Source organism: Danio aesculapii, chromosome 13 (genome assembly GCF_903798145.1).
Source record: "Danio aesculapii chromosome 13, fDanAes4.1, whole genome shotgun sequence".
NCBI lineage: Eukaryota > Metazoa > Chordata > Actinopteri > Cypriniformes > Danionidae > Danio > Danio aesculapii.
Window position 1 is genome coordinate 37,892,445 of NC_079447.1, and position 23,534 is coordinate 37,915,978.

The 23,534-nt window shown below is 34.3% G+C and overlaps 1 protein-coding gene across 1 annotated transcript in view; it reads left to right on the top strand.

The window, feature by feature from the left end:
• The window catches only part of kcnma1a (potassium large conductance calcium-activated channel, subfamily M, alpha member 1a), a 379,548-nt gene that overhangs the window by 54,594 nt on the left and 301,420 nt on the right, over positions 1-23,534 (top strand).

Sequence of the window (23,534 nt, forward strand, 5' to 3'; positions counted from 1 at the left end):
GGTTTGTTGTTGCCAGATGTCTGCATCTCAGCGTCGAGTCTGGAATTCCCAAAGGGCAGCTTGTGTTTACCTCATTAAAAATGAAGGTCAGAGAAGCTGGTTGCTTAGACCAGACCAATTTATCCACCTTATGTCCTCTGTCAGTCTCTGCTGTCTGGGTTACTCAAACAGATCAATCGCCCCTCAGAGATCATGGTTGCATTTTGGTTGATAGCCCATACATTGGCAAGAATTTATGCAATGAGACTCAGGAATTTGTTCGTGAGTTGTGAAGTGACCTCTTTGGTCCTTTTTAGGCTCATGTTAGTTCATTCAATGAATATTTGCTATAATTTACAATAGTAAAACTGCAAATTAATTAGATGTTCTCTGTGGTTTTATTGTAAAAAAAGTAAAACTTCTGGGCAAAATAAAGCTAATACCCATACCTTATGAAACAAATCAATTGGCCTGTGCAAGAAACTTAAGTAATTTACCACCTTGTTACCTTTTATTCCATGGTTTGTTGAAATCCTTGATTCTGATTGGCTAAAAGCGGTCCAATTAAAATCGTTCAATGCACATTTAGTTTCAGCCAGTTTTGATCACAGTTTGAAATAAATGCACTTCCCTTTAGATCAGGGGTGTCCAAACAGGGCTGGTGTTCTGCATAGTTTAACTCCAACTTCCTTCAACACACCTTCTTGGAAGTTTCAAGTATACCTAGAATTGGCTTGATTAGCTGGTTCAGGTGTGTTTAATTGGGGTTGGAAAAAATTATGCACGACACCGGCCATCCAGGACTGAGTTTGGGCCCCTGAATTTAGACCCCAGTTTGGACACTTACACATATTTTACCAGGGAGCCAAGAGGGATTAACCAATTTGCAAATATGCTCAGAAATATTTGTGAAGCAGTAGCTAACACATGTTACTATGAGCTACAATATTAGATTTCTCAGTATCAACATATTATGTGTTATCAAATATTGTTTTGCCAAGCATCAAGTGGTTTTTGTGCCTCCACTTTGTACTTTTCTAATTCCATTACAGAAATTTGTTGATTATCCTTTACTTAATGAACGGTCTTGCCAAACTTTTTTTAGTTTATTCAATTTCCAGTTATTTATTCATTTGGATTAACTCCTTGAGGATTAACCTCCATCTCATTTTCAAGGGGTTCCCACAACTTATCACAATCACATAGAATACACAGGAAAACAAAACACAAATTACTTAACATCTATAAAACAACAACAAAACATAAACAATAACAGAAGGGGAAGTGGTATACACGCATATACATATACATAGTACAATAATGAACATAACAGTGAATCAAATCACAACATAAACAACATCTTCAGGAAAGGTACAGGTTTGAGTACAAGTACATAAATATAAATAAATAATATTAATAAGACATAATAATATAATCAAATAAAATAAGACCGCAAAGTTTACTTAAACACTCACCGGCCACTTTATTATCTACACCCGTCCAACTGCGATTTAAGCCAAAATTCCAGTCAACCAATCACATGGTAGCGAAAGAGAAAATATCCAGTGAGCGGCAGTTCTGTGGGCGCAAATGCCTTATTAATGTCTGAGGTCAGGGGAGAAGGGCCAGGATGGTTCCAGCTGATAGAAAAGCAACAGTAACTCAAATAACAACTCGTTACAATTGAGGTATGCAGAAAAGCATCTCTGAATGCACAACACGTCAAACCTTGAGAAGGATAGGCTACAGCAGCAGACGACTACACCGACTGCCACCCCTGTCAACTATGAAAAGGAAACTGAGGCTACAGTTCACACAGACTCCCCAAAATTGGACAATAGAAGATTGGAAAAATGTTGTCTGGTTTGAGTCTCGATTTCTGCTGCGACATTCGGATGGTAGGGTCAGAATTTGGCATCAACAACACGAAAGCATGGATCTATCCTGCCTTGTATCAACGGTTTAGGCTGATGGTGGTGGTGTAATGGTGTGCGGGATATTTTCTTGGCACACTTTGGGCCTATTAGTACCAATTGAGCATCATGTCAATGCCACAGCCTACCTGAGTATTGTTGTTGACCATGTCCATCCCTTTAGGACCAGCAGGACAATGTGTCAAAAAGCTCGAATCATCTCAAACTGGTTTCTTGAACATGACAATGAGTTCACTGTACTCAAATGGCCTCCACTGTCACCAGACCTCAGTCCAATAAAGCACCTTCGAGATGTGGTGGAATGGGAGGTTGACATCATGGATGTGCAGCCGACAAATCTGCAGCAACTGCGTGATGCTATCATGTCAATATGGACCAAAATCTCTGAGGATAATTTCCAGTACCTAGTTGAATCTATGCCATGAAGGATTAAGGCAGTTCTGAAGGCAAAAGGGGGTCCAACTCGGTACTAGTAAAGTGTACCTAATAAAGTGGCTGTTGAGTGTATTTATTTATTTAATCTTAAATATTGCTACATTTCTTGCATAGACTTTTTTTCTTAAAACAAGTGAGTAGATTAGTTGAGCTGAGCTGAATTTCAAACTTTAAACTCACATTTTAAAGCTTAAAATGGTCTTATTTATATATTTATTTTGTCATATGTTTATATTTTATCCCAAAAACATATAATTTTATACTTTAATAAAATGTAATGGGTTCAGTTGAATTTTACCTTGAACTAAAAGATGCTATTTTTCTGTGCAGCAGCTGCAGTTTCCAGATTTGCTTCTGCTTGATTTTTTTTATTCATAAGACCGTTAACACTGTTTACAGATACCATTTATACAATCGTTTAATTATTTTTATTAGCACTCAAACAACCATTTCTGTTCTGGCACTGCCTTCTCATTCCTCGCTCTTCCTCTTTGTTTTTCTCTCTCACTCGTTCACTAGCTGATTAAAACACATCATCCTTCTCTCTCTCCCTCTCTCCCACACACTCTTACGCACACACACACCTACAGTCTACCAGCCCGGTCTCTGTTGCTAAGCGACAAAGCAAGTACGATGGACTGCTCTTATGATAGTGACATTTGTCCAGTGTAATTTCATCCTGAATCTTGCCATCCGAGCTGCCTCTGAGCTTACCAAAAAAAAAAAAAGTGATGGTCTTAAACAAATTACCGTGCTCACGGCTTCTGTAACTTGATCTAACATGCTATTTATTTTCTAGCATATAAACTTTTCAACATGTAGTTGCAGCTGTTAATCAGATGGTTGAATACAGAATACAGTTGATGTTTTGATGCGGGTTGGTCACATGGATTTGTCTGCATTGGTTCACACCTTTGATTGGCCCCCAGCCTTTTCAGCTTTTTACTTTGACAAATGAGCGTGATAAAGAGCACTTACTGAGTATTGATTAATGATGGCTATTAACTGCGGCTAGAAGAAGATGTGTTCTTTCCGCAGCCACCCTGTCTGTGGACTCTCTTTTAAATAGGAGACATAAATCTCGGGATTAGCAATGTGGATTTGCTCACTGTAATGTTGAAAGGCTGTGCTTAGCTGTCTTAAGTTCATCCCTGATGGGGATGGGGATCCCTATATATATATATGTGTGTGTGTGTATGTATGTTTGTGTATATATATATGTAAGACATTTGCTGTGTAAAGCGTTCTTCTCTGGCTTTACAAATGCGTAACACTGATGAACATAGCTGGCATGGCTGGTTTCATAAAGCACAGTGATACTACACTGACGAATCGCTCAGAATATCTTGTTAAAAATACACCCGGCAAAACGAACAGATGTACAATAAAAGTGTAAATAGGTCAGTGTGATGTAGGGTGACTGTTTGCGTAACAGATTACATACAGTTATACAGTCACCTACAGTAATGCTGTCGGGTCAGATTGTGCTCGCTTTCTATAATCACTCGCATATGACAATGATTTTATTGTGGAATAAGCAGAAGGCTTCAGAGACATCTGTTCATTCAGTCTATTTTTAAAACTGTTGTGCTTAGTAAAGGAATGTGTGTGCACAAAAGCTAAATTACCCATGATGCTGTGCAGGAAATTCCACCAGAATTGTGTTGAGAATTGTGAATGATTTGAGTGGATCTTGACTCTCACTATTTAATTATATGAAAGTTGAAGGCAAAATGAATATCCCTCCTTAGGGCTTCATGATATTGGAACAATCTGACATTGCAATATTTTGTTTTTGCGATATGTATATTGCAATATACCCTGTTATACTTGGAAAGAATCTTTTGATCACACTATTTTAAGATTCAGTTCTCTCTTTTAGCAAACCATTTTGATTTTGCTTCAATAAACACCTAATTTGCTCCTTAATAATAGTTATTAAGGTAGTTTAGGTATTGGGATTGGATTTTGGATGTAGAATAAGATCATAAAGAACATGTGCTTAATAAGTACTAATAAGCAGCCAATATTTCAATAATAAGCAACTAGTTAATAGTGAGAATCGGTCTCTAAAGTGTTACCGACAATTAATTTTAATTGACTGGGATGATTCTATAGGGGAGTGAATCATGCTTAACATGTAATAAACAAAGTACAAGCATAGATAAATGCAACAAAGCAAAGATAAAAGTTAAATAAGCAGTGCATGCTTTATGTATTTGTATGTAAATGTAAAAATTACACTGCAAAGTCAACTCAACATTGCATATTTATGCGATGTGACTTACGGATGCACACATTGTGCTATCGATGCTGAAACGATATATTGTGCAGCTCTAGCCCTCTTTGTATTTTTTATTCTTTTAAAAACATTCCCAAGTGCCGTTTAAATGAGAGAATAATTATTCAACACATTAAAAAACAATATTTTTAATAATTAATTTAATAACCCTAACACCTAGAGACATCATTGTATGTCATCACGATCTCTTCATATGAGATTGATGATCGCGACTGCAGTAGTTATTCCAGTTGTGTTATTTTTTGGTATTTATCCTCAGGAAATCACTGAAGCTATCACTATCATGTTATCATAGCAATATAATGTAGCCAAAAGCTCCTAACTGTACTGTGTATTTATAGCATGGCCATATTCACCTATGCAAAAACATGAAAACAACATTAACATTATAACAAACACTGTAAAAAGCTCATTCCCGGCCACTAGACAGGGTATCCGAGTGTCTTTGAGTGACAGTATGTGAAAGTATATTGTGGGACTACTATACAAGAGTTATTATTATGGATTATAGATAGTGATATTTAGCAGTTTAAAATTTTTTTTTTATTTATTTATTTATTTTTTTTAAAGCATTACAGTAAAACACAAATGCCATTATGAATGTATTAAAAAATGCTTGTTGTAAAAATTCGTAATAATGACAAAAAATACTAATTTGTGCCATACAGTATGCCTTCAAGCTAAAGAGAATTGGGACACCTCTACCAATTTATGTGAATGTGCAAATTGAGCGGTGAGAGCTAAGGGGTAGAATTGGAATTGGGCCTAATACTGTTTTACTAGTTATTTTTCAATATTTTAGTTACTTAAAGTGTAATTTAAAGGCTTAATTAAGTTAACTATAAAATTTAGTTTAAGTAGGCAAGTCAATGGACAACAATGGTTGTTCTGTAGCTAGTTAAAAATATATTTCTTAAGGGGACTAATATTGACCATAAAAATCTATTTAAGAAATACAGAAATGACAAAAAAAAAAAAAAGTTTCTCCAGAAGAAAAAAAATAGAATAAATACGGCAGATTTAAATGTCCTTGCTCTGTTTATCATAACTTGGAAAATATTTGAAAAAGAATAAAAATGTTTTATTAGGGCTAATAATTTTACCTTCAACTGAAAGCATATTTCTGAATAAACTTGAAATAAATTCATCATTGATTTTTTCGTCATTTTTGTTTCATAGAACATTCTCTCATTAAAGCCACTAAATGCACGGTATTGTACTTTTGTATTTTTGATGAAGTTTTATACTTTGCTTAAATCAAAGGTTATAGCAATCAGAAACAAAAAGAGCTTTGTTGCCAGGTATGGTCACACATACGAGGAATTTGTTTTTGCTACAGAAGCTTCTACAGTGCAACAGAATGACAGAGACAGGACAAACTAAACAGTCAATGCAAGTATGCAAATTGACGTGGTATATACAGTAGGCATGGGCCGGTATAAGATTCTGACGGTATGATGACCTTAAATTAAAATTTCACAGTATCACACATGTTGTGATTGCTGCTCCAAAATAAGTTCTTGTAAAAAACATCTATTTCCCCCCATCGAACACAATAATCTTTATATTAAGAGACATTCAAAATATTTTGGAGTGTAGCTTTTGATGTGGAGGTTTCTCTTCTGCTGGAGGTACTGTTGCACTAAAAAACTAAATAAATTAGTTGTGAAAAACAAAAAATACCCCCCCCTCCCCAAAAACAAAAAACAAAAAAAAAAACTTACTTAAAAACTTGGCGGTTTTAAAACTTTGACTTCACCAAACTGCTGTAAACCTTGTAACGGGTTATCGTCCCATGCCTAATGTACAGGTATATTACTATATACAACGTTATATGTGCAGCTGTTATGTGCAAATTGGCATGTACAGTATGTTGTTAAATAAGTGTATATGTGTAAAAAAAGTAGTGTTTAACAATTACTATGAATCTACATCTACATAACAAGTAGTTATGGATCTACTTGTAACTGTTTTTTTTTGTTCAAGGTTCAAACACTCGAAACACTTTAAAAGAACTTAAAAGAAAATGCTGTGTAAAATTTAAATATATGCATTCTAAGCACTTTTTTTAAATAGCTGTAATATATTACATTTCCATATTAGAAAGCTGATATTTTGTATAATGTAATAATGATTATTACTTTTTTTTCCCTTTCAAATCTTGGTCAAAAACATCAAAAAACTATTTGGTAAATTGTAGATATCACAGTAAATACATTAAGGGACTGCTGTGTTGGGTCCACAAAGGGTTGTCGGTCTCAAACTAAACTCTGTCAGAGATTTGTTATAACAAGCTTGATGAAATCCTGAGGGCAAATCTAGTGATTAGTTCTGCTTCAAAAGCACTTGTTTGAGCATCTCTTGTAAACACGAATTTGGCAGAGTGATAAATCCATGCAGCCCAATTTACAAAAGTTTTGTACCAGACAGCCAGTCACATTGAAAATGACAATAGTTGCATATTTCTAAGGCTCATGCTGATGTATAAATAAGATAAAATAATTGTAAGAAAATGTTTGTGTATGTGTAAATGTATGTGTGTATCTTAAAAATAGCTCGATAATAAGCCAATACACTGTAAAAAATGCTGGGTACCATACAATTCCTTCATATTGTCCCAACAAAAATCGATGAAGTTAATGTCATTATTTTTTATTACAAATTTAAGTAGATTGAGAAAAAAAATCTCATGCTTTATACAAGGATATAAGAGAATGCGCATCTTAGCTTTTTCAAGTCGAATTCAATAAAACATGTCCTGTTGTTGTGTCAGGAGCAGCATGCTTAGGATTTCTTATCTGGCCAGTGCCATTGTAAAGAAAAACTTTGCAATTTTTAAGCTGTCAAAAATTGTCTAGGGTAAACCACAAAGAAGGCTAGCTATGGATCAATGTCTATATTAGTGTTGAGAGCTGACAAATCTGCCAGCTGCAGACAGGTCCAAAACATATGCATTTGTTTGACAGGTAAATGTTTGCAGGCAGCACTTGTGTCAGGGAAAAAAGCCAATGAGGCATCGGTCAAATGAGCTTTCAGTTAGTGGTGTACAGTATATAATGTAACAAAACTGAGTCCTGTCACTCACTTTAGTAATAATGAGTAAATCATTTAATTAAAAATTATGTTTTGAAAGTCTGAACGTATGTTTTTTTTCATTAAAATATATGACATGAATAATATCCCACAAGGAAGAGTCCCATTCTTTTACTTATTTGCAGCATGAGTACAAATCAAGATTCTGGATAAAATGAGAACCATATATATATATATATATATATATATATATATATATATATATATATATATATATACATATATATATATATATATATATACATATATACATATATACACATACACATACACATACACATATACATAAATACAGACACATATATATACATATATACAGACACATATATATATACATATATACAGACACATATATATATACATATATACAGACACATATATATATACATATATACAGACACATATATATATATATACATATATACAGACACATATATATATATATATATACATATATACAGACACATATATATATATATATACATATATACAGACACATATATATATATATATATATATATATACATATATACAGACACATATATATATATATATATATATATATATATATATATATATATATATATATATATATATATATATACATATATATATATATATATATATATACATATATACAGACACACATATATATATATACATATATACAGACACATATATATATATATACATATATACAGACACATATATATATATACATATATACAGACACACATATATATATATATATATATATATATATATATATATATATATATATATATATATATATATATATATATATATATATATATACAGACACATATATATATATATATATATATATATATATATATATATATATATATATATATATATATATATATATATACATATATATATATATATATATATATATATATATATACATATATATATATATATATATATATATATATATATATATATATACATATATATATATATATATATATATATATACATATATATATATATATATATATACATATATATATATATATACATATATATATACATACATATATATATATACATATATATATATATATATATATATATATATATATATATATATATATATATATATATATATATATATATATAGATACATATATATATATATATATATATATATATATAGATACATATATATATATACATACACATATATTTTGTATAGACTTGAAATGGTGGACTTGAACAGACTTCAAATATGTCCTGGTTGTTAATTCACAGTAAAGTGATGACATAAGAATATAATTATTCATAATTCCAAAGTTAAACTATTGTGTTTGAGACATATGCTTGCAATCTGTCAATGGCAACATTTTTTTCACAGGTAAAATGAAATCTTTGTCATTATCAGATTCCCTCTTGCATTATATTCAACGTTATATAGGCTAGACTAGTTATACTCACCCAGTTCGCTGTTAAAGAAAAACATATCAAATGCTTGTCGTAACCATAACTATAAAATGCGATATGATCATTTAAATGATGTGCGCGCTTCTGGTTTCACTTTCACTGCCGGGTGCGCTCATGTCATGGCTGCCATCATAAAAAAATACACAAACAAACGAACACTCTGTGCAACAAGCTTAACGTTATTTACCTGTTATTCACAGCCTATGCATGTTCTGTTCACTAAAATAGACATCATTGGCAGGCACGCGCATGTCCTCTCGGTAATAAACAAACAGTACGTCAGCTCATGCGTGATTTCGCAGCCGTGAATACATCATTACATTAAGACTGATATTACATTTTGTAGTGAATTATACTTTATAAATACAGTATGTGACACTTTTAACACTATTTGGAGGTGTCTGTGTTGCTGAGCAACGTATATAAAACAATGTGAAGACTTCTGCAAATAGCTTTACACTGCTCTTCTGACCTTGAAAACATAATTGGCTGAATCGTAGAAAAGCTGAATTAAAATCATGTGTAGGGTCGAACCGAGATCGCCATCTTTTTTTGATTATTCGTGGAGCCCAAAATGTAGCTTTTGTTTAAAAATAAAATGTTGTTGGCTATTTTTTATATTATATTTTAGGTTAAAGGAGCCGCTTTATATTTCCTAACTTTTTTATGTCACAGTGGTAATGACATCAATGCATTCACATTGTTTCAAAGGACATCAGGGGATGTTTATAGTATGGCTTTCATAGATGTCTAGGGCTTTGCACTAATATGCTGTAGTTTGGTGTCGATGTCTGTACTGTGTGGTTGATTTTATTCTTTATGTTGTATAGTAGCTCAACAAAGTGGATTGTGGTCAGCTTGTGTCTATTCTGCTCAGTTGGCAGTTTTATAGAGGAATTGTTTCAGATCATCTCATGTGAATATCGTTGTCGCTTTGTATCATAATTTGCTCTAATGCTGCCTCCATTCACTCTGTTTTTCAGACAATGGAGGGCAGAATTGCAGGGCATCCCAGACCCGCTTTAGTGTGGCCTGTGCGTTACGCTGACTTAAGGGAGAACCCATGTTTTCTTATCTCAAAACAGCAGCACCAGAGCCAGACTCTCCCGGCTAAGAGAGAAATTTCCCACAATGCACTTTGGCAGCTGCCTTTAGGTCATGGGCTTAGCAGTGCAACTGTGCTTATCTTTCAGTTCAGTCATTCTTTATTTACTGAAGCTTCACTATAGGCTGAGCTATTTATAACTGTCTTCTGCCTTCTTAATAAAATAAACATTACCAACAATAAAAATAAAACATAATTCAGCTAGTTGACAAGTAAATAAAATCTAAGAAATCTAAACAAATGTTTTTAAAAATTATAGAATGGTAAAAATACAGAATTAATTAAAAATACTTTAATTATGCGAGTCATTGGACAACAGTGGTTAGTTCTGCAGACAATCAAAAAATAATTTCTTAAGAGAACTAATTCAGGGCACAACAATAATGACTGCCCAAAAGCCCGAGGGCCAGCATGAGATGGACTTCGGACAGTAGACAGGATCATTACTGTCCTGATCGGGCCAGTGCTGCCTTGTCACTAAAGTTTCATTTTTAATTAATGTGACTATTTGCCAATTGAGTGCAAATACAGTCTTAGAATTGAGAAACTTTTTGTGCTTTTAAGCATTTAAATGCTAACCTTATCTGATTGGATGTTGCGAGTATGTTATTTTTTTTCCATAACCTGATAACAACCAGAACAGCGAAGAGACGGCAACATGGCGGCAACATCAAATTATGAGGCTAAAAGGAAACGTCTATTTTTAACGTCTTTGAAGCAGACATTATACGTGCGTACAACACCACAAAAAAAAGACGTGTGTTTTGCACAGTTCGCTGTCAGTTTTTTTAGTCAGCCACCTTGTTTTAAACAGTTTAGAACTGCAATAAAAGACCTGCACATTTTCCATACTGCTCTTTTTGTTTGCAAAAAACTTTGAATTTTGCATTTATACATTTATACATTTATACAATTTATACATTTTATTAACATTTAAAAATATTTAAATTCTAGATTCACAGATGTTAGTTTTGACACGTTATTTAAAATATGCGGCTAAGAAATAGCTATTAAGGCGATGCAGTGGCGCAGTAGGTAGTGCTGTCGCCTCACAGGAAGAAGGTCGCTGGTTTGTGCCTCGGCTGGGTAAGTTGGCGTTTCTGTGTGGAGTTTGCATGTTCTCCCTGCGTCCGGGTGGGTTTTCTCCGGGTACTCTGGTTTCCCCCACAGTCCAAAGACATGCGGTACAGGTGAATTGGGTAGGCTAAATTGTCCATATTGTATGAGTGTGTGTGGATGTTTCCCAGAGATGGGTTGCGGCTGGGAGGGCATCCGCTGCGTAAAACATGTGCTGGATAAGTTGGCGATTCATTACGCTGTGGCGACCCCGGATTAAGAAAGGGACTTAGCCGAAAAAAAAATGAAATGAATGAATGAATAAAATAGCTATTAACTTTTTTTTTTGTTTGGTGAGGCCAGTGAAAAATTTTGGCTGGGCAAGTAAAAACCTCAATCGCTGGTCTGATCGATTCATTAGAAAAAAGTTCTTAGTGTTGAACCCTGTAATATTGACCATAAATTTAAAACTAGCTTAAATAAAACCAAAATAAAACTTTATCTAGAAGAAAGAAATATTTTGTAAAAATTGGGGATTTAAATGCCCTCGCTCTGTTTATCATAACAATTTTACAGGAGGGCTAAATAATTTTACCTTCAGCTGAATGCATATTGTGGAATAAACCTGAAATAGATAATCTTTTCATCATTCACAGTTCAGTTTCATTGAATATTCCCTCATTAAAGTCACAAAACTCATAATAATATTCAATGTTTTTATAAATTATAGAATGATAAAAAATACTTAAAGAAAAGAAAATGCAATATATATATATATATATATATATATATATATATATATATATATATATATATATATATATATATATAAACTATATTTCATGCAATGCATTCATGCAATGACTTGAATTTCACAGACAATAATAATAAGGGTTGACAAATGAGTTTATTAGCTGAGAAGACAGTACGTAGAGCTCTGAGTGAAAGTGAACAAATGTGATGAAGTCAGGGCTGAAGGCAACATGCCTCAGACCATCCCCTTGGCCCAGTTTACACTCGACAGAGCACTGCTCATTTCACCTCAAAGCACTGACCTATCACACTGGCATCATGCTCTGCTTGTTTAACACTTCCAAAGTGCTGTTCAGAGGAAAAAATATGTAAAACGGGGAAATTAAAAACTAAACTAAGCTGCATTGTACTGTTTGAGTTCATAAAAAGTGGTTAAAAGAGATCAGAGCTAAAGCAGTAATAAGAGGAACAGAGGGCATTTGCAGCCTGAAACTCAAATGATTTCAAATGAAGAAATCCTCTGACTCAAAGGCGCCTTCTCTGAATCTTGTGTTACGCTTCCAGCCAGCCTCTGGCAGAGGGAGTCATTACTTGTTATGTGAGATGTCAGTTTAATAATATAAAAAGCTTCAATATTTAAAAGGATGAAATGAGAGGTCCATCAGGGATGGTTTTCTTCAAGGAGCAGAAAAAAAAGAGGAGAATGTAATCAAAACAACTGAAATGTGTAATAATAGATAGCATAAAACACTCTTTTTATCTGAGCTTGAGAGGGAGATGATTGTTCATTGCAAGCTAACACCCTAGTGTATGATTTGGTTTGAAACTGTGGCAAAATATATGCATTAATGCGGAAACATTTAACCATTTTTCAGCTTCAAACTTGTTTTAAAAAGTTGCTCAACGGACTCAACGCTAATAAATAATAAAATCCTCTTAAATGATTTAGAGAATTTAATATAAAATAAATAAATTATATAATAAATTAAATAATAAAATATATTTTTTAATTTTATTAATATGCAATTGATCTTCAGAGATGCAATACAGTTCCTGTTATTATGATGTTCAAATGGCTGTCTTGTGACCACTTGTTCAAATTTCACTGAGATCCTTTCCTCGTTTCATCATGTTCTATATCACTTTTATTACAACTTTCAGTACTATTAAACTATTAATTATGTGACTTACATGAGTGAGAAGGAAACAAGTGGACTAAAATGATGTGGATTGCAACTACAATTAAGATTCATGTTTTGGTGCAACCCAGTGAATTATGAATACCTTGTTATGGCTTAAGTTTTCACAATAAGGTTACTGTGAAAGGCAAAGTGTGGTAACCACGCAAACACTAAAACTGTGAAAAAATGTCTTTAAAGTCTATAAACCAACCAGTCAAACGTGGATTTGGGTTTTTTGTTTATCTGAAACGGGAGGCTTGGTCTCAACACAAGTTATAACAGTTGTCACATAGGCCATTTTAGGCCTTAACTTAAATTCAACCAAATGTTTAGTTACTGACCGTGTGTTTAGGTCAGTAGAGATGGTGATTGTTTGGCAGGTAGAACATATTTGATCACATGTAATCAAAAGTGCAACATTTTTAGACCCTTTTTACACCTGTGTTTAGGACCATTAACGTGCAATTGGGTTCCTGAAATTTCATCCAAACTCCAGGTGTAAACAGTGCCATAAATGTATATCATAACTAAACATGGCTTTACTTTTTTGAATATGAAACACTAGCGAATTTGCTCTGTGATGAATGACAGCAGGTTCATATTCATTTATTTAGGAGTGTGTCTTCAAACAGCTCTGTTTCTTCAGGCCATGCTGTTCCAGTGTACCAGGCAGGCCAGACATGAAGTAAAAGAAGCATTTTCAAATGTATGTAGATTAATGTAGGAGTGGCGTAAAACACACAGGACAAAGTACAGTGCATGACTACAAAGACCAGGGACCTATGTGAGGATCTTGTTTGTTGACTTCAGCTCGGCGTTTAACACTATCATCCCAAAACTTCTCCTGCCCAAATTAACTCAGCTTTCTGTGCCCACCTCTGTCTGTCAGTGGATCAACAGCTTCCTAATGGACAGGCAGCAGCTGGTGAAGCTGGGAAAATTCTCATGTAGTATCCGCACAATCAGCACTGGCGCCACCCAGGGGTGTGTCCTCTTCCCACTGCTCTTCTCCCTGTACACGAATGACTGCACTTCAAAAGACTCCTCTGTGAAGCTCGACGCAGACGACACCACACTTATCGGCCTCATTCAGGACGGTGACGAGTCTGCTTACAGACAGGAGGTTAAGGAGTTGGCTGTCTGGTGCAGTCACAACAACCTGGAGCTCAACACGCTCAGAACAGTGGAGATGATTGTGGACTTCAGGAGAAACCCCCCTGCTCTCCCCCCACTGAGCATCATGGACAGCATTGTGGCAGCAGGGGAGTCATTCAGGTTCCTGGGCACCACCATCTCTCAGGACCTGAAGTGGGACACTCACATTGACTCCATTGTCAAAAAAGCTCAACAGAGGCTGTACTTTCTTCGTCAGCTGAGGAAGTTTAACCTCCCAAAGGAGCTGCTGAAACAGTTCTACACCTCCATCATTGAATCAGTCATCTGCACATCAATAACTGTCTGGTTTAGCTCAGCTACTAAATACGATCTCCAAAGACTACGTCGAATAGTTCGGACTGCTGAGTGAATCACTGGTACAACCTTTCCTACTCCCCAAGAACTGTACTTATCCAGAGCGAGCAGAAGGGCTGCCAAAATCACTCTGGACCCCTCACACCCAGCACACTGCCTCTTTGAACTTTTAGCTTCTGGTCGATGCTACAGAGCACTGCACAGAACAGCCCGACACAGAAACAGTTTCTTCCCTCAGGCAATCCATCTCATGAACACTTGATGATAATAATTGCGGAACCAACATCACTACTTGCTTTACACTTTTATACACATATACACTTATTTAACAACACACTTTACATGCCAATTTGCACATAACAGCTGCACATATAACGTTGTATATAGTAATAAACACGTACATACACTGGTCAATTTGTATATTTGCTCTCATTACTTACTTGTATTTTTTGTAAAAATATATTTATTATCTGTTTTTTGTCCTGTCTCTGTTATCCTGTTGCACTGTAGAAGCTCTGTCACAAAAACTAATTCCTCGTATGTGTGAAATACCTGGCAATAAAGCTCTTTCTGATTCTGATTCTGATTCAAATGCATTTAAAATCTATGATTGTCTGACTGTCTTGTCAGTGGTATAGTGCCTGTTTGTGATGTTCAAGCTAATTTAGCAAAAAGAAATGTGCTTAAAATGTCACTAAAATATAGTATTTAAATCTCATAATTAAATAAAAAATAAGGCTAATAACTGCAAAAGGTCCACTTTTAGAGAAAAAAAGAACCACCCCTTTCACTAGGCTGCCTACGTGCCTGAAATATGCTTGCCCAGAATGCTGTCCTGACACACACGAGCAACCTTGCCAAAATTTCCACCTTGATAAACATCCTTATAGTTTTTTTTTTTTTTTTTTAGAAGAAAATTAGCGAAAACTATTTGTTTTTTGTATCATTAACTTTTTACAAACTCTCTCTTAAAGTTAAGTCATTTCACTCGGTGGCCGTATTTGAAACGCCTCTTGGGCAGTAAGCTCGGGCATCATTCTGTTTGAATGGGGAAACATCGAATTCTTCAAAACTGTTTGCCAAGCTTACGATTACACCAATAAACTTAACCACAAATAAACTTAAACAATAATGGTCTTCTAAGTTTCGTTTCTAAATGTTTAAATCAAACTAAATCTGTATATTTTCAGGTTGCCCAAGCTGATGCACATGCGCATTTAAAAAGAATGAGATCACGACACAAACCTCATTTATGGCCACTCTACATATTATCATCCTCTGTATAATGATCGTTTGATTGCACTGGTCTACTGAAGTAATCCACAACTTGGACGTTTGAGTAGTTGCTGCTGTCATGTGATGTGCGTTTGACAGGACTGACTGTACCTTGCGTTTGTTTCAAACAAATTACAAACCAAAAAACTTTTGTTTTCAAGTCCACTTGGTTCATTTTAACAGATTTCAAGCTTTATGTGGATATATTTTGTATTCGCTGACGTTCCAGCATGTTTGTTGACCAACAAACTGTCGTAAAAGCACACATCTGGTCCAAGTTTCTCCCCAGGAGAGATGTCAGTCTATACCGATTGATAATTGGCTCCTGTACTAGTAGGCAGGGCTTCATGTGCCATATTGACCGTTACACTTTTCCCAATTCAAAACTATACGAGTGACATGTCTTGTGTATTGTATAGTCTTTGATATTTAACATAATTGCTATTATTCGTGTTTATTTACGGCATCATCACATTTTTTTGTATTAAATAGTAGGGCTTTGTCATTTATTCGTTTAGGTTTGAAATAGGTTAGTATACTGTAGGGGTGTGAACCTACACTTGTCTCATGGTTCAGTTATGATTATCATGTTATCAGTTTGGTTCAATTCTATATCACGGTGCGTTGATGATGCTTTCCCTCCACAATTTTTAATTTCTCCTGTTTTATTCTACCTTCAGTGTCAGTGAAAGACTGCCCAGCAAACTCACAAGCAGTGAATTGTGCAAAGGCGTCTTTTATTGATTTATTTTTTTTTAGTAGTTGGAATGTTTTAATACTCACACTCACTTCCCTCGTCATGGAATGCGACCGATACATAGCAGATGAGATAATTGACATCAACGTGTAATAACTAGTTATGATATACTACTGAACCGATACCAAATCGTCTACACAGAGGTGGATCAAGAAAGCACTTAATTAGTATACTGTGGCGGTGATCATAGCAGCTCTTGTGTGAAGGGCAAAGAGTGAAATTAGTGTTGCATGATAAAAAATTGTGTGTGTAGTGAATTGTTTAATTAAAGAAAGCTGAAACAATTGTACTCTTGTTAAAACAGTTTGGCTGGACTGCTTACAAAATAAACTTAAATTGTTTTGTTTTATTTATATATTCATGTAACTTTAATTTTAAATTGTTCTACTCCATTTCAGCTGACAGCAAACACTGGCTCCTTTTTTTTTATCAAAAAAATGTTTTATTCGGTGACTTTTCCTGTTTGTTATGCTGAAGTATCATTTTAGTGCCAATAATTAATTTACGTATATCATACTGAAGTCAAAATGTTGGCATCATGACGAGATTAGTGTAAAGATCAGCATTTCTACCTGCATGATTCTTTCGAGCAAGGACATTGAAAGGGCACTTGAGTAGTGTGTTTTCATTCTCTTTCCATCAAGTTTCACTTCTTCTGCTACATTTTTTTCACACACTGTAAGCAGTGCAGTCTTAACAACCTGAGCATTTTGCCTGTGTTCTCTAATACAATATGTTCCCGTTAGTCTCAGAATTGCAGATCTGCACTAAACAAAGCATAATTAATTACACCTCTTGCTAATCATTCAAGTCTCAAACTCTTGACCCTGACTTAAGACCTGAATTTGACAAGAAGACACCGCTACACCTGCAGTTTCTGTAATATTATTATTATTATTATTATTATTATTATTTTCCCTATAACTCTTTAGGAGGGGTGGACATACTGGCTTGTCTATCTCTAATTATTGTAAATTTAACCATGGTGCAACTGACATTTTTCTCCACTCTGACGTCTTGTTCAGACACAGTTTGCCCCCTCTCACCCAGTCGAGCCAACGCCACCCCCTCAGCCCCTTGGGTAGCTAATATTCTCTGAAAGTTTTATTTTAAACTCCAGACTCCTTAAAGAATGTGGCAGGAATCAAAAAATCTTACTGACCTTACTGTACATGTCATCTCCTTCAAGCCATTTCTTCTTCAGTTGCACCTGCACTCTCACATCATTAACGCATTCCTTTATGCTGGTACCTTTCCCTTGGCGTTTAAGCAGGCTTCAATAACCCCAACTGCTTAAATTCACTCTTTTAAGAAAACAGATCAGTATTCCTACTTTCTTTAATCAGGTCTTTCTTACACAGATCATCTTCCTGCACAGCAACTAGGCTGGTTTAAGTCTTGATCTCAGGTAGGCCCCTCAGGGTTTTTTTAGGAGTGGGAAAGTGTCCACATCATAGCATGTAGTTATAAGTTATGTCCTAGGGCTTATTTCTAGAACCTCCTCTCTTCTACATGTACATTCTGTCATTTGGATCTCTCATGCGAAAAAATGGCTTTATCGCAATGCCGATGGAACTCAACTCTACCTCTCGTCTTAGCCTAAAAAAACTACCATATGAAGCCAGATCAGTCTCAAAAATAATACATTTACAAAATCCAATTCGCAAGTTCAAAACACAACTCGTAAATACACAAATCCACTTTGTAAATTCAAAACTCGATTCGTGAATACATAAATACAATTCATTAGTTCAAAACATGATTCACAAATCCAATTCATAAAAAAACACCAGTCCAAATCACAAGTTCAAAACATGATTCGTAAATACACAAATCCAATTCAGAAGTTCATACACGGGCATTTCTGTGTGGAGTTTGCATGTTCTCCCCGTGTTCGCGTGGGTTTCCTCCGGGAGCTATAGGTGAATTGAATAAACTAAACGGGCCGTAGTGTATGTGTGTGAATGTGAGAGTGTACATACTTTTCCTCTATTTGTTGTAGTTTTACAAGAAAGAATGATATTGAGAAGAACAATTGCACATCTCTGCTCATCAATAATTGAACTGATGAATGCGATCAGTTAAATAGCTTAAAATGTGATTTAAGTCATATTAAACTTTTTTAACATGCTTGCTACATGAGGAAAAAATCTGCTAGACATATCATAATTGTGTTTAGGCAGAGAAAACGTCAGTCATGTATTCAGTAAATGCTTTATCAGAACAAGAAAAAAATCAGAAAAGAACTATATAAAAAACAGTAATACAAAGCTATAAAATTAAAATTATATATTGTTATATTTCATTTAATAATTAAAAGTATATGAAAATAAGTTTAGTGCAAATGCAAATTAATTTAAATATTTCATTTAGTAAAATTATTTATTATGAAACTATTTCTAGTTTTACAAATACACATTTCAGCATTATTGCTAATCTGTATGTGCATTTTCCTTAAAAACCCATCAAGTTGACTCATGATACCATTTATAATCGCATATGGCAATATTGACCTCAATCACAATGAAAATTTTCCCAAATTGTGCAGCCCCTACAACTGATTGGGCATTGTGTTCAAGTGCTCAATAGATTGGCTCTTCATTGGCTCTGAAGATCATAGCTTCACCACTCTTCACTGATGTTCAGATGCACAGATGCACAATCATTTGAAATCTAGATCTACCATCTGATCCATAATAAAAATGTATTAGGGTACAAGGGAACATGATAACGGTAAACAATTAAAATGATCATTTTGTTTAGCATTGTTTTTAATATTCCTTCAGTAATATTCATCTATGGATTCTTTTGATGCTTGTGTGCCACTCACATGACCATCAGTTTTATGTCTAATTCTCCATCTACATAACTCTCCTTTAGGTCCTCCATCAGAAGAGAAATCTAATCAAATGTTTCATTCAAATGGCATTTTAGTGGGTGATATGTACATTTAGATTGTATTTATTTGCAGAGGTATATTATGTCACACTTCACATTTCTCTAGTAAGTTGCAGCAGGCAGTGCTTTTGTGCAAGTCTGAGAATGAATGTTCTGAAGTGAAATAAAGGTTTCTCGTGCTCAGGTAGAGAGCCACAAAGGAGAAGGAACTAGGGAGCAATGCACACTGCATAGACATGTGTCAGTTATGCACAGTTCATGCATGGAGCTGTTCTAACAAGCTGGTTATCTATATTTAAAGTATGTTAAATAAGAGAGACATGCAAAATTTGTAGATTTGTGGGACGCGAAGACCAGGATTGAAAACGCTGTTTTAGATGATAGATGATTTTAGCAAATAGCATTTTATTAGCTTTCCAGGTACACAAATGTCCTGTGAATGCAACTGCATCCGTTTTGAAATATGGCTCTTCATTAAAGAATTATTTGTATTAGTAAATAAAAAATGCTTAAATGTTGAATCAATTTGGAATTTTTTAAATAATTAAAATGGATTTATTATTGTCTCCTAATGGTATTCTACTTTCTCCAATAATAAAGAAAAAAATCTTCACTGTTATTAATGATGAAAATTCACAAGAGCACAGAATTCAGTCACTGAGCATGTGCATTCAATATCCCTTTAGTGATTTCAGTGACTGATTTGCCATTGTGATCATAATCTCAACTGTGCGATTGGCTGCTATTCACTGAGCTTACCACTGAGAAGTATCCTTAAGTCATGCTTGCAGTGGAGGATTGGGTTGACCGATACATAACCAGTGTTTCATCTATGGACTCATGCTTAAACTAGCTGTTTCCATCCTACCATGCAAATTAGATTTATAAGCAAAATTGTAATATTGCATAAAACATTTGCCAATACAGTTCCATTTCCATCCAATGTGTCAACAATGTTGTCAATTTCTGATAAACTGCTGTCTATCAAAAATAAAAATTGAATTTGCTGCAGTTGGAAAAGCAAATGTGGGCCTTTTTTTGCTTCTATAATAAATTACTTGTTAGAAGACAAAACTCAATGAATGCTTAGTGGCTTTTGGAGGGGTAAGACTGGTTTTTCGGAGTGCAACCACTTTTGTGCAACCACAAAACAAAATATGCTACTTGGCATTTCCATTAAGCATATTTTAAATGGAATATTCCAAAAAGTAAAAATAGTTTGTATAAAAAACCAACCAACAGTAAAACCAACAGCCCTTCAATTTGCACTTTTACTGTGTATTCAGGACTGGGAAACCCTTCAGAGATGTAGTAACGGGTGTTTAGTTTTTCGACAAGCAGTAGTAAGTTGTTTACTGTAACAGACTGGCCCATATATACTGCCTGACAAAAGCTGATCCAAGTTGTAAGAACAACAAATATTAACTTCTAGTTGATCATTTGCAAAAGTGACAAAAGGTAGATTTTTCTGATGAATCACCTGTTGAATTGCATCCCAATCATCACAATTACTGCAGAAGACCTATTGGAACCTGAAGGTGAAGGAAAAATCATGGTTTAGGGTTAAATTCAGTATTGGGGCGTGCGAGAGATCTGCAGAGTGGATGGCAACATCAACAGCCTGAGATATCAAGAAATTTGTGCTGCCCACACCACAGGAAAGGCCAAGATCTTGAGCAGGATAGCGCTCCTTCTCATACTTCAAAGAAAGCAAAAAAGGTTAAGGTGCTCAAGGATTGGCCTGCCAGTTACCAGAAATGAACATTATTGAGGATGTCTGGGGTAAGATGGAGGAGGCATTGAAGATGAATCCAAAGAATCTTACTTTAGTAAGTTATTTATAATAAGATATATAATTTTGTAATAAGACAAGACTTTTGTCTAAGCAAAGTCAGAGTTTACTGTCCTAATTAAATAATTAAAAATCAAGGCCTGATCGTATTTTATTTTTGGTAAAATAGGCATAATCTAGAGGCCTTGGCCTTTCATATAAGCCACTTCTGATACCAAATGATCAACTAGAAGAAATAAAGGGCGCATGCAATTTAACGAGAATACTTTTTTTATTATACTCTAGTAAGTGGCTGTTAACAGAACACACTAACTTCTGTAGAATGTAAGGGTCAAGTTTTAGTTGTTTAAATTGATTTAGATTAATTGCAAACACCGGCAGCATCCACAGTGCAAATGCTTATTTCTGAATGTTGTTCTCATTAAATACAAATACAGTGCACATTAAGAAAGACATTAACCAGTCGAAATAATTCTCCTTTATTGTGCACTTCAACGAACCAGTACAGATGGGCAATATATGTGTGTTGATTCATTTGCCTGGCATGCTACCGTATGTCACAATGAAATTTGTAAAGAAAAAGGTCATTGTCCGTAGCTTATAGCACAGCATCTGCACCGGATTGAACTGAGTCACATATATATATTTATAGACTTGCCTTTAAACTTTGGCATTTTCAAAAATTCTGTCAGAAGATTTTAAATGCTGTTCATAGAGAAGGTTATTGATCTGCTAAGGATGGACCGGACCGCATGAAGCCAATTTGATGAGCAGAAGTGCTCTTGGCCTCTTTTCACAGCCATGCCAGGTCAACTTCTATGAGCTGCGAGAAGCTCCTGTTTTCAGCTTTTGTGAAGTTGACCTTCATCACCGGTGCATGGAAATGGTTGAGCCAGATTGGCAAAACTGACATCAGAGGAAAGGCTCATTATGGCTGCTCCAGGGGTTTATGTGTGTCTGTTCTTGATTGACAGCGCTTGAAAAGACTGTTGTGTTTTGGTGGGAAGAGCACTCAGTCATTGCCCTTAGATTGACAGAAAAAAAGTCTTGTGGTAAACGTGGATTAAAACACTGATGTATGTCAAGATGCCATTCAGATCTCATGTAAAACATGATGGGGATATATATATATATATATATATATATTATTATTATTATTATTATTATTATTATTATTATTATTATTATTATTATTATATTTATTTATTTATTTATTTATTTATTTATTTATTTATTTATTTATTTATTTATTTATTTACTTATTTATTTATTTACTTATTTATTTATTTATTTATTTATTTATTTATTTTTCTTAGATGCTCACAAGATACCTAATAGGCCATGTTGTCTATTTTTATTTTTTTATCAATTATTGAGATGAATTTGTGTGGATATTTTATGATTGTAGTGAGCACATTTAGCATGGTTGTCAGTGTTATCTTAATAATGTAAATATAGATCAGGTAAAATAATTATTGAACATCTGGATTTTTCTTGGTAAGAATATTCCAAAAAGAACTGTTGAAACTTGAACTACTGAACTACTGAAATGTATTTAATATTTTTTATTAAAGACTTTTTTTGGTAATGACAGCTTCTAGACACCTCTTTTATGAAGAATGGAGTCATATGCATTGCTCAGGTGCGAGTTTTCTTTTTTTATTTGACTTAATGACTGAGCAAAACTTAGTCATATATCATTATTCAGTATATTGGTTATCATAATAACTGATATTTCTCAAAATTATAATTGTGACGATTGATGTTATGTCTGAATCTCTTAAAAAGTACAAATCAATGGAAAGTCAGCTGATAGCATGGTTTATTTTTTTCCTCCATCTTTATCAAAGGCATCATAAAGCTACAGAGGGTAAAAAAAGTATTGAATGTGTCACATTTTTCTAAGAAAACATATTTTTAAAGGTGCTGTTGACTTCAGATTTTTACCAGATGTCTGTAACAACGCAAGTAATCTCTACGCACAAAGAAAAAAAAAAACTAATTAGTTTAGAAACTAAGTGATGTGTAATGAAATGA